The 10755-nt window shown below is 30.5% G+C and overlaps 1 long non-coding RNA gene across 1 annotated transcript; it reads right to left on the reverse strand.

Moving 5' to 3' along the window:
* Positions 1-579: 579 nt before the first annotated feature.
* Positions 580-10742, reverse strand: LOC105321261 (uncharacterized). The gene is made up of 3 exons (XR_010709518.1): positions 8541-10742; positions 7783-7887; positions 580-1332 (listed from the first exon to the last, which is right to left on the reverse strand). It is a non-coding gene; the product is annotated as an uncharacterized lncRNA (long non-coding RNA).
* Between the last annotated feature and the right edge of the window lie 13 nt (positions 10743-10755).

Genomic DNA, 10755 nt, shown 5'->3' on the forward strand with positions numbered 1-10755 from the left:
GCTTACATTTTGATGTAAAAACTCCACGTCCTTATGTAGTTTTAAGTCTACAGGTGACATATCATCCGATTCACTCTGTTGAAGTTCTCCCCTTTGGCTGTGATTTCCACTCGTTTGAACGGGCTGGTGTGAATTAGCACCTGCTTGATCATTACTTACAGTTTCTTGATTGATGGGGGTCCTGTTCTCTGCTAACAATTGGATCAGTTTACTTTGCGCCATGTATTCAGCTGTCAATGTCTTAATGTCGCCGGTTTGTACTGTGTTCTCTCGTTCTATGTCGTCTATATCCTCATCCTGTTCATCGTTTTTCTCCTTCAAAGCTGTGAGCTGTCGAAATATAATACTATTCTCAGTCTCGAGAGCTTGCTCCTCTCTTCTATGGTTAATATTACTTTGAGATAATGATGCTACCTCTGTCTTAGTTGCACGGGTTTTTTCGTTCAGAGAATTAATGTCAGATACTCTTTGCGTATTTTCATCGAGTAGAAACTTAATGTTTCTGATCATCTTATTGTTGTCGGTCATGACAGAGTTCATTTTTCTTTCCTGTGAAACAGATTTCTGATTAAGATCTTGGATTTGGCGGTTTTGGTGATTGTTGGTCTCGCTAAATGCACTCAACTTCCTGTTTTGTTCAATGTCTTCCTCCATCAATAGCTTTACATTTCTATCCAAGACTGATGTCGTGTCTGAAAGCGTGCTCAAATTCCTTCCATACGAAGCCATAGTGTCTTGTAAAATTTGTATGTTTTGTTTTTGACCTAATATATCACGAGAAAATACGTCAACATTCCTCTGTACCCTATCAGACATTTCATGAAGGTCTCTGAAAGTAACGTTCTGAGACAACTGTGCATTTTGTATCACTCGAATTTGGAGGTTTTGTTCATCGTTAAAAATTTTTATATCCATTAGACTTGATTTAAGATCAATAACTTCCCTTTTAAGAGCATCAATCATCAGTGCCTGTTGCTCTTTCTCAGCCTTTAAAGCTTTCACATCACCAAGGACTGTTTTTAACGTTCGAAGTAAGGTCAGTTTAAGAGCTGATTCTTTTCTAAGGTGTTGAATCATTTGCAAAGCAGAATTAGATTGAGACGTCATAGCACTAGCACACAGCGTGTTCAAGCACAGAAATAAGTATCCTAATATAACAAAATATTGCCTCATTTTGGTCATCTTAAATCCATAGTGTAGATGTGTCCGAAAGTCATCTAAAAGAACATGTTCACAGCGATCGGTCCTTGATTATTCTCTCTATCAACTAAATACATTTGTTCTCTACCTCACAACTGAAGTCCTGTATTGAAATCCATCATTTATTTATCTCTGTCAAAAATGGAAATATGAACACGTATCAATCGTCAATCAGCATATTCATGGTGTAGAAAATTATTAACTGTTTAATATTAATTATATTCATTCGCACAAAAAGTGGTGAATCAATATGACACATCTAATTAATAAGCGTTTGAAATACGACAGAAATGAAAAATTTCAAGGAAAAGAGATGTATTGGGTACAGTAATGACATTTGCGCACACCAGTGTAGTTAGTAAGATGACAAAGTTGTTGTGACTTTGCGGTTGCAAAGCTACAGTTAGCATAACCTGCAAAAGGTCAGAATTTGAAACACTATACATAAAAATGACACATGCAAAGACCCCATTAATTCATCCTAATCTGTTAACATATTAACCCGCTTGACGTAACTAAGGTCATTAATATCCGTCTGGTTTACATTCATAACTGCATGCGACCATTTCTTCGGCTTCTGGAATGCGTCTGATTTTAATACTGTAGATTCTAATTAAACGCCAGGAATTAATATCCGCGTAAGGTCTCGAGAAGCACACTCGCGGAATTTAAAATCTCGCCATTATTTTCTGAGAGTTGAGAACCATAAGAAAAAGAGGAAAACAAGTCTATATTCCTGCGATTTGATTCAAACTAGCGGGATCGCGGAATTAAGTACTCCCGTAATATAAGAAATTTACAGTATATGAAGCCAACATTCATATTTCTTATTTGAAAAGTTGAAAACGAAAGAAAAATAACGGTGTAACATATAAAAAACTTTTTATTATAATATTCGGTTAATCAATTTTTATTGACTTCCAATATGTTAATTCAAATCGTGTTTATCAAATCAATAATCATATTGTTTCAAAGCACTACTGCCATTTGCCACAACAAAGGGCTGATTGGAATTTTTAAAGTTTTATGTTGAAATATTCCGTATTTTGTTTAGACATCTTTTGCTGTCATAATTCAAAGGAAGTGCTAAATTTCAATCACTTTGTCAATAAATATTGAATATTTCCTTATTTATGTAAATTTTGATTGATTAATTATGATAACAAAATAAGTATAAACCAGACACACACGAGTAAACAGGATTGCTTGAGCAAGAAAAGAGAAGAGTTTTGATAAGGTTTTTTTTTATACAGAAATACTAGAAAGTTAAAAATTCGTATACACTTACTATGTAGTAAAAATATAATGATAATTTCATACCTTGTCACCCCGTTGTATATGTTGCATACATATGTACACAAGATTCTCACTATTTGTTTGTAATAAATGAAATACATAATCTAATTTTCATATTCAAAGGATATTTGTTAATACAAACTTCCGTCTATGCTATTTTTAAGTTAATTATAATAAATGATGATAATGTAATCGTCTGGTAACCACAAAACAAAACCAAAAACAATGTTACCAACGTCAGTACGTATATTGAATAAGTTCCATGTAATGGAGCTTATTAATTAAATAACTAATTATATTCGTACTAACTATCCATAACCTAAAGGTAAAGATAAACGAATTTTATTTATTGCTTGTGTGTATTTTTAAGAGAAAGCGGCAACGTATTTTTTTTTTATTTTTTCATCTTTTTAGCTAACCTGAGCTGGAAGCTGAAGTGGGCTTTTATGATAACGTTTTGTCCGGAGTCAGTCTGTCTGTCGGTCCATATACTTTTCACATCTTCGACTTCTTCTTGAAAAACCACTGGGTCGATTTCAAACAAACTTGACACAAAGCATTCTTGGGTGACGGGAATTTGTATTTACTGAAATAAAGGGCAACACTCTTTCAACGGGAGACAAGTAGAAATGATTAAAAAGCTGGTACATGTTGCTTTCAAAAACATTTTTAATAAGCAATTGAAATACATAGTTAAGAGAAAAATTTGTAAAATTTTCTCGAAAACTAATTGACCAAAATAGCTGTAAATATGTTTGAAAGCATCCATATGTAGTGAAGATTTAAGTTAATTCCAATAATCTCCGGGGGCAAGGTGAGGCCACAATGCGGTTCCATATTTTACATCTTAGGAATAATAGAGAAATTTTTTTTAAAATCTTCTTCTCAGTAAACAATTCGCCAGAATAGCTGTAACTTGTATGAAGCAGCTCTGGATTGTGAAAAGGATGTGGTCACAATATGCATAATGCTTTGATCCTATATGCAAGTATATTGACATATTGTTGTTACTTTATTGTTTAGTCTGGGGCACATGGACATTTTTAAACCCAACAAGAGGTTCGAAGTTTGATGTAGGTAAACACCCACATAGATAAACAGTTGTTTAAGATCTTGAGAACCGCAATACCCAATATGTAAAATGACTTTATCACCACCCTGTTACAAAACGGGCTCAAAAATTTACTTGGTATTGCATTGAGGAAATACGAACATTTTTCTATGCAGTATCTAATCTACTACTTTGTCAAGATGTTTTGTACACGACGCCGTATATAAAACCAATTTTATTATGACTACTGGTGAGCAATGTAGCCCGTGGACCCCTTTTTATTCTCTCTTAATCATTCTTTTAATGCCGTTGTAACTCTTTAGTATGTATTGCAGCAGTATACATTTAATTGCTACTGCTATGATTTTTTCAATAAGAAAACGAAAAAAAAGAAAATCCTTGGCAAAGCCGATATGACGTAGTGGAGAACCGAACATTTTATTCAGAATATCCTAATTTTTGTGGTTTTTTAATTCAATAAATACTAAGGTGGTAAATAGTATATCTATTGTTAATATTTACTATCTTATTTCTGGAGAAACTGTTAGTAAAATGTTGCATAATTTCTATATGCATAGTTATTCACATTTGTGTATTTTGCCACATGTATTTAAACAGCAAAACGTGATTTGAAATTGAATCTCTTTATTTCAAAGTATAAATATGTCCCAGCCAGTGATTTATAGGTTTACACTGCTTATTACAACGTGCACGAATTCTTTTTTACCTTTGCGCTCATTCAAGTATTTACATTTTTCTTTACCTGTCAAATAAAGGAACGCAGTTTCCATACACAATGATACTTCAGAAGGCCGTAGATCTAATACACTGTACATAAGGCAACAAAAAAAATCCCAAATCAAAGCAAAATAAGGTCATTGAACAAGTTTCATTGAGTGCATGTGTGTTTTTCTCAGATTTATGTTGTAATTGGGATTAACTATTCATTTGTTTATATATATAAAGATACTTTTATCATCAATCACAATGGTAGACTACTTTACTTTGATCGTTGGATTTGAGGATCATTATCTTGATACTTTCAATGGTCGTTGTTAATTAAAATTTCTTTGTCCTAGTATTATCGTGTCAACACGCAGGCATTTGTGTATGTAAATACATGTTTACTCTTTACAATAGTTTCATTGTTACGTTTATAAACCGCACTAATTACACTAATGAATCAGTGATGGAAAAAATATAATTTCCTTGTTGGTCGGTAACAAGGACACAACGGAAATTCTTTTGCAGGATGCTATAATGATCCAATATAAACGATAATTTCACCGTGTTAAACGTTGTACAAAAATAGAAAAAGCTCAAAAGTTTTCATAAGTATATGTTTATCATACTGAAAAACATTTTGAGCATACTTTAAGATCATTTATTTTAATTTGTATTTCGTATATATATTAGTAGTTAATAGAGGTCATTTGCAGATAATATACAGCGAATATATTGTTTAAAACACACGTATCAGCACCAGTGATGGACTCAATCTACTTCACTAAGAACATTATACCAATAAGTTGTGACTTTCATTATTATGATAGTAATTTTGAAATATTAGTAAAAGATTTTTTGATTAAGATATGTTTAACTTACTTGGTTCACAAACTGTTCAGGCATTCTTTAATAGGTATAATTAAGGATTTTGATAATTTAAATAATTTAATATTGTGAAAAGAAGCTTTATTTCTTTCATTTCCGAAATTAGGTAGAGGAGAAAGCATTTGTTTTTCTGAATGTAAAGGTTTTATAAACATAAAACACTTTAATTTTATGAATTCATTACATAGTTTTAATCAGATGAAAGCTAATAGACATTTATTTATCCTTCGTCAATATAATTACGACACTTTCTATAATTATTGTAGATATACCGGGATAAACCTATACGTGTATTCACAACACACACACATGATAGTAAATAAATAATTCCTTTGTTTAGCAGGATAGGTCAATAAATATTTATATAGGAACTCCTTGATGTAATCAGGAAACATATTTTGAAGTTACATATGGAAATATAATTTCATATTATCAGAAAATAAAAGCTTTTGAGCGCTCAAAATATTCTAAAATACATTAAATAATCAATACTAAATATCGAGTGCTCTTTTAAATATTTTCACCATTCAGCAGACTACTTTCTCTCGTAAAAAGAATGTACTGCTTCAATGATTTTCTTTTTATCATTGCTAGCGCTTGACATATATAATTCCCGTCAGTTTTATGACCCATTTCATTTTTTAGTTATTTCTGGTTGATGTATAGCAAACATCGGTAAAATAAGTATTCGAAATGTGTAAATATCACCTTTTTAAAAGTCCTATCACAGTAAACTAATTATAGCAGACCGGCGAAAAGATACATATAGTTTGATTTGAACATATTTTATTGCATAAGCATTTACAATTGGTTCGAACACAAGTTCTAACTACTTACGAGGTTCTCACCAAGATAAATATATCCCCATGATGTTTTCTAATCACGACATATATTTTATATCAACATTGTAGAATATCGAATAATATCAACCGTGCCCGACCTTTTACAAAGATTCATAACTATGTAACATTTAAGAATACCTTGAATATCTTTTCAATAAGCTATGTTGAAAAAAATATAAAGATTTGTTTAGATATGTTCTTCACAGACCGGAGCATGGTAAATATTAACACACGTACCACTCGTTTAAACATACTTAAATCAATTAGATAAAAAAGCGATAGCATTTCATAATTGGGGTTACATTTTCTTTTAATATACAGCTGTACATGCGTAAATTGATGAAGGATGGTATTTATGACTTAAACATACAAGAAAAGGCACCATCAGTAGACAAACATTTTAAATCTTTTTGACGAGTCAGTTAAAATAATGAGAATTCATGAAGATCAAAACTTAAGATGTTCAACTAGATCAAACTGCTTAAAATGTATTTTTCAAACTGAAATAAAAGTAACATTTTTTTTTATATTTAAAACATTTGTGATTATCCTATTTATCCAATATTAGATAATTTGACAGATCGTGTAACAGTATTTTATTAGCGTGAGCTGTACCTTTGTGTTGAAGGTTTAAATAGGTAAAATATATTTCATTCAATTAAATTGTAAAGTACACTCCAATCAAACATAATTATCTTATCACAATTTACAAGCTTCCGCTAATAATTCTGTCTGTCATTTCTGCTGATGTATAGTTTCATAGTAACAAGGAAATGATTTCATTTATTGGCGCATGGGGTCGCGCTACATCGCAACAAAACATTTAAAAAAATCAATACACATCACCTCAGGGACGATTCTCTATTATGTCCCTAGCTAAAAAAAAAATTTTCTCTTTCTTAATGGCTTTAGATATTTAAAGCAAACTGCCAGCATTTATGAACAGAACTGTTTCCACCCAATTTGGGGGATATATTGAACACCACGTACATGAATCTATAATATACTAGTCATCGCAAATTGGATCTTTATGAATATAACTACATAGATGTACTTATCATGAAATAAGTAAATTACTTCGCATTTTTAGAATCTCAAAAACAAACTAAACAATACAATCCAGAACTTTAAGATATGTCAATTTATCTGTTCTATTTCAGGAAAAAATATCACAAACTACACAAATTCAAAGTTTATAAGTAAGCTATTTTAGCATTATTAGTGAACAATTTCCATACTGAAATTCCTTCCCTTCATACATATAGATTTTGCGTGTTACAATTTTTAATCCAATCAGTACCATTACATCTGCAAGCGAGACACAATTAGCATCAACTGTATCAGGGAAGGCGTCTTATTATTAATCTGACACCGAGATCAAAGATCAAAGATCCAACAAGTTCCCACGTCTACATTAATAGATGTCGACGATATGTGATCTATATATTATAACACAGCGTACATATACATGCAATGTGCATATCATAGAAAGATGGGGAAAACAGGACTTTACCATCAATTCAATCAAAAATTATTTCAAGTATTAAGAAAGCATAATGACTGCATAAAGCATATTTAAACTGGTGAGCTCTATCCCTTTGGGATGAAAATAACAATATAAAATTGTTTGGTTTTTTTTCATTCTAATATTTCATATGGCTATTAATAGTATATGATAAATTCAAGCTAATACAATTTAAAACTATATAAAACCGTGTTTTGCGGGTGAAAAAAAGAATAACTGCATATGCATCTGAAAATCAAAGCAATAATTGTACATACATTTGTAAATCTCCAAACTTTAAACGCAATCCTTTTATGTTGGGTGTAGAAAATAGCAGATGAGTGTGACGCCAGCGATTCAGTCTGGAGTTTTGAACCAAGAAGCTTGATTGAGAAAGCAATCATATAGCAGAGCATCATGTTTTAGGTTATGAAAAGGCTGAGTTTTGGTAAAACAAAAAAAATTCCATAAAATGAAGACTAGTTATATATAATTACAAGAATCATTATGATAAAAGTTGGAGTAGAAGTTCATATTTCCAAACGTTTCACTGGCGAAATGAATTTTTTTCTGAACTTTCTCACTAATTGAAGAATGATATATAATAATAGATACATTAAGGTTGTAGTAATTTACAATACCTTGCCAGAATGAAATATTAACGAACTAAGAGGGTATATATTAACGAAAGAAAACTCTTCAGACTAACACTTCAGTTTTAAAGTCACCATAGTTATCTATCTTTATATAAAGTAAACTGTTAGATTAAGGTATACATGGCGTAAACCAACCCCTCTTAAGCAAGCAAGACTAGATTTCTTTTTAATATCAAATACCCTACTGTGTATGTCACAAGAAAGCGAAATCATAGCAAGTTATAAGTCAGATCATTCACCAGTACTCCTTAATCTAAAACTCAATGAATTTACACATGGAAAAGGTTTATGAAATTTCAATAATGCACTTTTATAGGATAAGGAATTCCTAGATGTTATTAATAAAAAAAATACAAAAATAAAACAAAATTATGCAGTACCTGTATATAATAATGCATCTATTGACAAAATTCCAAATGATGAAATTCAATTCACTGTCAATGACCAGCTCTTTCTTGAAACACTATTAATGGAAATTAGAGGCAAATGTATATCATATTCTAGCTATGCCAAAAAGTCACTTATCCAATTTTTTTAAATTAGAGCGTGGTTGTCGTCAAGGTGATTCAATTTCATCATATATCTTTTTACTATGTGCTGAAGTACTAGCTATTAAATTAAAAAATAGTAAAAGTATAAATGGTATTAACATAGATAATTCAGAATTTTTGTTATCACAATATGCAGACGATACCCTTATTATATTAGATGGCAGTGAGAGGTCTCTCAGAGAAGCAATTAGAGAGTTAAATAACTTTTATCAAATTTCTGGTCTCAAAATAAATATATCAAAAACTCAACTTGTCTGGATTGGTAGTAAAAAATACTCTTCTAATATAATATGTAAGGAAATGAACTTTCAATGGATAAGCACCTTTAAACTTTTAGGTATATATTTTGATGTGGACTTAACAAATATACCTAAACTTAACTATGACAAGAAATTAGTAAAAATCAAGCGTATCATTAATCAATGGAGTAAACGACGACCTACTCCACTTGGCAGAATAACTCTTATAAAACCATTGCTTATTGCACAATTAAATCACCTCTTCATATCTCTACCCTCCCCATCAAATACTTTCATGAAAAATCTGAATGAAACTCTTTTTAATTTTTTATGGCATTCCAAAGTAGATAAACTTAAAAGAAAGCAAGTAGGGCAAGACTATATTAATGGAGGTTTTAAATTGCTTGATATTAACAATTACAATCTGGGATTAAAATCATCATGGATAAAAAGAATTCTTTATTCCCAAGAAACAAAATGGAAAGTGCTGCTTGGCAAAACTGTATCTATAGAAAAAATATTAAAAACTGGATCAGACTATATTAATGTTGTTAAGAAGGAAATAAAAAATCCTTTCTGGAAAGATACATTTACTGTCTTTCAAATAATTCAAGAAAAATTAGAAGTTCAATCATGGGATGAATTTATTACTCAGCCTATTTGGAACAACCCGAAAATCAAAATTGAAAATAAAACAGTTTTCTATACAAACTGGTTTGATAAGAACATAGTCTACATGGCAGATTTGCTTGATGAAAATGGAAATTTTTATTCTTTAGAAGATTTACAAAAAAAAAAAAATTAAGATAAAAACAAATTTTCTGAACTATGCATCACTTAGAAATTCAATTAAAGCAAGTCTCTCAAGCTCAAAAATTCAAATTGGTACAAATAGCCCTAGACCATTTCTTCCTCATAATATTAAAACATTTTGTAACAACAAAAAGGAACAAAACATATCTACACTATTCTTTCTACAGAAAAAATTACTCCTCTTGGAAAAGTAAAATGGGGAAAGTTTTTTGAAATTTCAGACCTTCAGTATATTTTGACAACAAACTCATTTTTATTTAAAATAGGTAAAACTGACACAAAGTTGTGTTCTTTATATCAAAGTAACGAAGAAACTATAGTACATCTGTTTTGGGACTGTTTACATGTCCAAAATCTTTTAAGCCACTTTATATCAATATGTGACAGAAAAGGTTTACATATTACATTAGAAGAAAAATCATTTATATTAGGAATCCCTATATCAACTTATTTGGGTATAATTTTTCTTATAATCAAATCTTACATATACAGGAAAAGATGTCTACAGGAAAACTTATCAATCCATGAACTTCTGATTGATCTCAAAACCCATATAACTACACTTAAATACACTGCAACAAAACAAGGCAAATATAATAATTTCTTAAACCAATGGACTGACTGGCTTTTTTTCATGTACATGTAGATCCTGACCATTGACATATTTACATAAGGCACGAATTATATATACCTTGTCTGAATACAACAACTCGGCAGTAAATATTTTGATTATGCCTAATTTTTAATAAAATATTTCTGACATGATACATGTATCCTCATAATTCCCCCACTCTCTCCCCCCACTCTCCATTTCCTACTGTCCCTCATTTTCTCTCCCTTAAATTTGTTGAAATTGATCTTGTCAACAGACTTTTTAATTGTGCTAAATATACTTACATGTATATATATATATATATATATATATATATATATATATATATATATATATATATATATATATATATATATATATATATATATATATATATATA

This window comes from Magallana gigas, chromosome 9 (assembly GCF_963853765.1).
Source record: "Magallana gigas chromosome 9, xbMagGiga1.1, whole genome shotgun sequence".
In the NCBI taxonomy this organism is placed as follows: Eukaryota; Metazoa; Mollusca; class Bivalvia; order Ostreida; family Ostreidae; genus Magallana; species Magallana gigas.